Here is a 6,000-nt window from a genome sequence, read left to right on the forward strand (position 1 = left end):
GTGTATCTTATCTCACTCAGCCTTATAACCCGAACCCCTCACTCACTGCTCTTTGAAATGAGAAAGCTCCTCGGATAAGAAGCGAAACGTCTTCTGTTACAAATAAAGTCCAGTTGTATTTGTATTGAAGGTTTTTTGAATTTAGTACTTACCTTTAACCTAAACATTTAAGGAGTAACGATTTTTATTAATCACTTTAAAAGTTATAAATGTTGTCTTTGGTGCCTGTTTGTTTTCCAAATGTATTAGTGTGTGTGAATGACAGGCATTAACATAAAACACTTTGTTGAACAATGCTTTATGAAGTTCAGTCCATTTCCTTTTATCAGCTGACCGGCAGTTCTGCAACATCCAATATGGCGGCCGCTCCGACGTACCACCGCAATGGGCCAGAGGTGTCCACTAAAACAGTCAGTTCTCTGTTGTGAATGCCCTGGTATTGTGGTAGTGATGGAGAAAGGTCAGGAGAGTTTTGCTATGAACTAATGATGGATGATTGTTTGAAATATGTTTAATAAGTTAACTCAAAAACCACCAATCTGACTCCAAATCCACCCAAATTATCCCCACCCGCCCAAAGCAATTTTTACCTGCAAAATCAGAAAGAAAACCGCCCAATCTGGCAACACTGGCCATAAAGGAAGTTCCTCTTCTTCTTTGGCGTTTTACGGATTGCATCCACTCTGTTGCATCACCGCCTCCTTGAGGCTGAACCCCCCGCCTAAATTTCCATAAAGGAAGTTTCACTAACGTGAAACGTAAATCTGTCAATCTGCGTTTGATTACTCTGTGGCTTCTCAAGGACCCGGATGTGTGACACAAAAACCTAAATTTTGGAATTGAAATTGAATATATTCTCGTTGTATTTCAGTGCAATGATAATAAAGCTTATTCTAAGTAAACCTTTACTTAAGAAGTCTGATCTTGATTCAGAAATTCTGGCCAACTATAGACCTATATCTAATCTAACTTTCATTAAAAAAATTCTAGAGAAAATAGTTGCAGGTCAGTTGCGTGAACATCTACAAAGAAATAATCTGTTTGAAGAGTTTCAGTCAGGGTTTAGAGCTCATCATAGCACAGAAACAGCACTAGTAAAAGTCACTAATGATATTCTCATGGCCTCAGACAATGGACTTGTGTCTATACTGGTCCTGTTAGACCTCAGTGCTGCATTTGATACAGGTTGTTGAATGGATTGTAGTGCAGAGGTGCCGGCGTTGCAGAGAGACAGAAACAAGTGAGTCGTTGGGTCTCTTCAGCCTCTTTCTGGCATATTTATTGAAGACCTTCAGTGCTGTACGCACACAGCTCGTGTTCACAGAACGCCATTTTGTCTTCTTCTCTCAAGACGTAATAACGTAACGCACATACATACCAGAAATATACAAAATAAAACACACCAGTAGGTGGCAGTATAAGAACACATTTTTGAGTAAGAGTGTCAATAACAATAATGTTTAACACCCCCACTCGCTCGTAACTCATTTGTTAGTCCTGAAAACAAACAAAAATAAAACATAAGGTCTTTCTTACCAGAAATGAAAATGTTTCTGCATATTTATGTTCCAAACATGCCCTGAGTACATTTTCTCAGTTTCAACTTAGTAGCAGGTTTTGTCATCAAATCTGCAATCATTTTATCAGTTGGACAGTACTCAAGCACTATTTTTCCAGTGTTAACAATTTCTCTAACAAAATGATACTTAATATCAATATGTTTGCTTCTTTGCCTGTTCACTGGGTTCTTAGCAAGTGCAATAGTACATTGGTTGTCTTCAAACACTTTTGTTTGTACATACTCGTAACAATCTATGCCTTTCAGAAGTTGCTCTAAATAGAGACATTCTTGTACAGCTGATGCTAACGATATGTACTCTGCCTCGCAGGTAGACATTGCCACTGTTGGTTGTTTCTTTGTCTTCCAAGCGATCAAAGAACTTTCATCATTTAAATTAGCACAATATCCTGATGTGCTTCTTCTATCTGTTGAATCTGATGCCCAATCGTCATTACAGTAGATTTTTAATCCGAGATTTTGTGAGTCATTTCCTTTAAAACTCAACTCTTTTTCTGCTGTACCCTTAAGATATCGGAAAACATGTTTTACTGTATTCCAGTGTTCTATTGTTGGTTCAGTAAAGTATTGAGAAAGTTTACTGACCACAAAACTTATATCTGGTCGTGTACAAGTGGACAAGTATATTAAACTTCCCACTGCCTCTCTGTACTTCCTTGGGTCTACCATTTTATCTCCATCATTTGAGTATTCTAGCTTTGGCTCACGTGGAGTGTCTCTGGGTTTACAATCCTCCATTCCAAATCTCTTTAATATTTTGGTCACATAATTTTTCTGTGACATTTTTACTTGTTTTTCTGTTTGGTTAAAGTCTATTCCTAGAAAATGTTTCAATCTTCCTAGATCTTTCATTTTGAACTTTTCATTTAACATCTTCTTTACTCCCTTCAAAACTTCTTCACTATCAGCTGCAATGATGAGGTCATCCACCCATACAAGTAAGATAATCTTTTCACCGTTTGTCTCTCTAGTATACAAGCACTGATCACTAGGATTTTGTTTGTATCCATTTTCACTTAAATACGCATGAAGTAAAGCATTCCAGTTTCTGCCAGATTGTTTTAAACCATACAAGGACTTTTGTAACTTGCAAACAAGTTTTTCTCCTGTGTTAGACTTCTTCTCAAAACCTTCTGGTTGATCTATATAGATTTCATGATCAATAGGTGCATGCAAATATGCAGTCTTAACATCCATCTGGTGTAGGATAAAATTTTCCTGCGCTGCCTTTTGCATAATCACTCTTACACTTGTCATGTCAGCTGTTGGTGAAAATGTCTCTTCATAGTCAATGCCTTGTTTCTGATTGTAACCTTTCGCTACATACCTTGCCTTGTATTTATCAGATCCATCAACCTCATTTTTCATTGCAAAAACCCGTTTACCCCCCACTGTCTTTTTGCCTTGTGGTAGTTGGGTAAGTATGAAAGTTTCATCTTCTTTTAGTGACTGTATTTCCTCTCTCATTGCTTCTCTCCACTGTCTTGAATTAGGAGATGCAATGGCTTCCTTATAGGTCTGAGGAATGTCACATACCGCTCTGTAACAGGCATCCACACTCATTTGTAGTTTGTCTCCTGTGTCCTCCTCCGTCTCAAAATCCTATAGGTGCGCTGGTTTCTTTCTGTTTCTTGGTGGATTCCTTCTGGTCACAGTCTGTTCAGGTACAACTTCAGAAATGTCACTTTTATCAAGTTCATTTTCAACACTTTCACCATCTTTTTCATCTTTGTCACAAGTTCTGGTATACACATCATCTTGAACATGCTCTATGCTTTGGTCAGTTTGTGTCACACCTTCTCTTGTTTTCTTTGTTATGAACTTTACCAGTCTATGTTTCTGTATCTTTTCAGTGTTTGGATAAAATACTATATATGCTGGGCTGTTCTTGTCATAACCAATGAAAATACCTTGTTCACATCTAGAATCAAACTTGCCCTTCTCCTGCTTGTAAGCATAACACTGTGACCCAAATTTCTGCAGCTTGGACACATCTGGTTGTTTCCTTGAAAACAGTTCATAGGGTGTCATATCTGTTCGTCTGTTGTAGCACTTGCTTCTCACATAGGCTGCTGCTTGCATAGCATAGTTCCAAAACGTATCTGGTAACTTGCTTTCTAGTAACAGACATCTGCTCATGTCATAGAGGGTTCTCCAACCTCTCTCTGCTGTTCCATTCTGGTGTGGTGAATAAGGTGCTGAAGTTTCATGTCTGATCTTATGCTTGGTTAGCATAGCTCTGTATTCTTTGTTTGTAAACTCAGTACCGTTATCCGAACAAATACACTTCACTTTCCCATAAGGGGCTACGTCTGCCAAATATTTCTCTGTGGCTTGAAGTGTGTCAGTTTTGGATTTAAGAAAATATACCATAATGATACCAGAATAATCATCTGTAAATGACTGTGTACATATATACCCTTCTATGCTGGGTGTAGACATAGGGCCTGTTAGATCAGTGTGTACTAGTTGTAAAGGTCTGTCAGCCTTTTTGTCTGGTTCTCTGTTTCTAGTCTGGGTGAATTTTCCTTTTGTACACACATCACATAACTGCTCTGGTTTGTTCGTGCTTCCTTTTATCGCCATACCTTTAACTACCTTTCGAAGCTTTTGCACATCTTCATAATTACAGTGGCCCAAAATCTCATGCCAAGTCTGTAAATCATGGCACACTTTACACTCATCTGTCTCGAGCTCAACTATTGGCAAAGAATACAGGTTACCACTCTCATATATGTCAAACCTGAATCCATCTTTGTCCATCACGTGACAGTTCCCCTGCTGGAAGGTGATAGTTGCTCCTCCATTTGTGGCTCTTGCAACCGAGAAGATCTCTTGTGGATATGACGGCATGTAGAGTGCTTCTTGAAGCTGTGCTCTTTGCTGTCGTCCCTCATTGTCTAGAAGGTAGATCACCGCAGTTCCTCTCTGTTGTGCCACCCCAGTGCATCTGGTTCCATCTGCTAGCTCCACAGAGTGACTTTCAGGCTGGAATGTGCTGTCGAAGCTTATAAACTTTGTGATGTCGTTGACGATGTGTGATGTCATGCCCTCGTCCACCATAATGCCTTTCTTCTTTACATCGTCTGGTGGCCTGTATTCCTTTGTGTGTTTGGCCGTGAAGAGTCTGTCATTTTCTTCATCTTGTCCTTCTGATACTTTTCTGGTACTTTCAAATCCCTCCTTTTTCTTGCATACAGATTCATGGTGTGTATTACTTCTGCAGTAGCTGCACCACAACTTCCTGTAACACATTCTTGCTTTGTGTCCCTTTAGTCCACATTTGTAGCACTTCATGTTAGTGTAATCATCTTTTCTGTCAGCAGCGAAGGTTTTGCTTGAGTGTTTGTTTGGTTTTATGTGAGTTTTCATCACATTATCTGTACACTCTGTTTTCTTTATTTTTTCTGATTCTTCATAGACTCAATCTTCTTTTAAAATCTGTGAATGTGACTTCATCTTCATTTTGCGTCACATGTACAGCCAATGGTTTGAATGAGTCTGGTAGGCCTTTTAGCATCATGGCTATAATTAGTCCATCACTTAGGGTTTCTCCTGCATCTTTTAGGGCTGTAAAAATGTTCTCTGCCCTAATCAGGTAATCGGTTACAGTCTCATCGTCAGACATTCTTAGATTGATCAAGGATGTATATAAGTTTATTATTCTTGGTTTGCTCTTTCCAGAATAATGTTCTCTTAGTATCTTCAAAGCTTTTCTGCCATTATCTTCAGCTTCATGTCTTATTAGAGACAGGCTTCTATCATCTATTAACCTTATTAGCTCAGCGTAGCAATCCACATTTTTCTGGCCATCTTGTGCTCGCTGCGCATCACTCGTACGTTCTTTCAAAATAGTCTCTTTTAGCTTCAGAATGTGCAAATGGCCAAGAAATCTGGTTTCCCATAAATCATACTTGTCGTCCGATCCATCAAAAAATAGCTGTGGTGATGCCATTAGTCCTGCAGCTCTGTTTGCCATCTTGCAAACTTTTTCGCTTCAGTAGCTCTCGCATAATACGATGCGTTAAACTTAGTGGGGTACTCACTTATCTCAATGCTATCGAGCTTAGCATAGCTTGCAGAAGTCCCGCTCACTCCGTGCGGCCTTCTTCCCAAAAGAAAACTATTCTCTGATTGATTCTCTGCTTCCTGGGCCCATAACCTGTTGAATGGATTCTAGCGAAGACGTGCCGGCGTTGCAGAGAGACAGAAACAAGTGAGTCGTTGGGTCTCTTCAGCCTCTTTCTGGCATATTTATTGAAGACCTTCAGTGCTGTACGCACACAGCTCGTGTTCACAGAACGCCATTTTGTCTTCTTCTCTCAAGACGTAATAACGTAACGCAGTACATACCAGAAATATACAAAATAAAACACATCAGTAGGTAGCAGTATTAGAACACATTTTTGAGTAAGAGCGTC

Source organism: Nematolebias whitei, chromosome 9, assembly GCF_014905685.2.
Source record: "Nematolebias whitei isolate Nwh7 chromosome 9, NemWhi1, whole genome shotgun sequence".
NCBI lineage: Eukaryota > Metazoa > Chordata > Actinopteri > Cyprinodontiformes > Rivulidae > Nematolebias > Nematolebias whitei.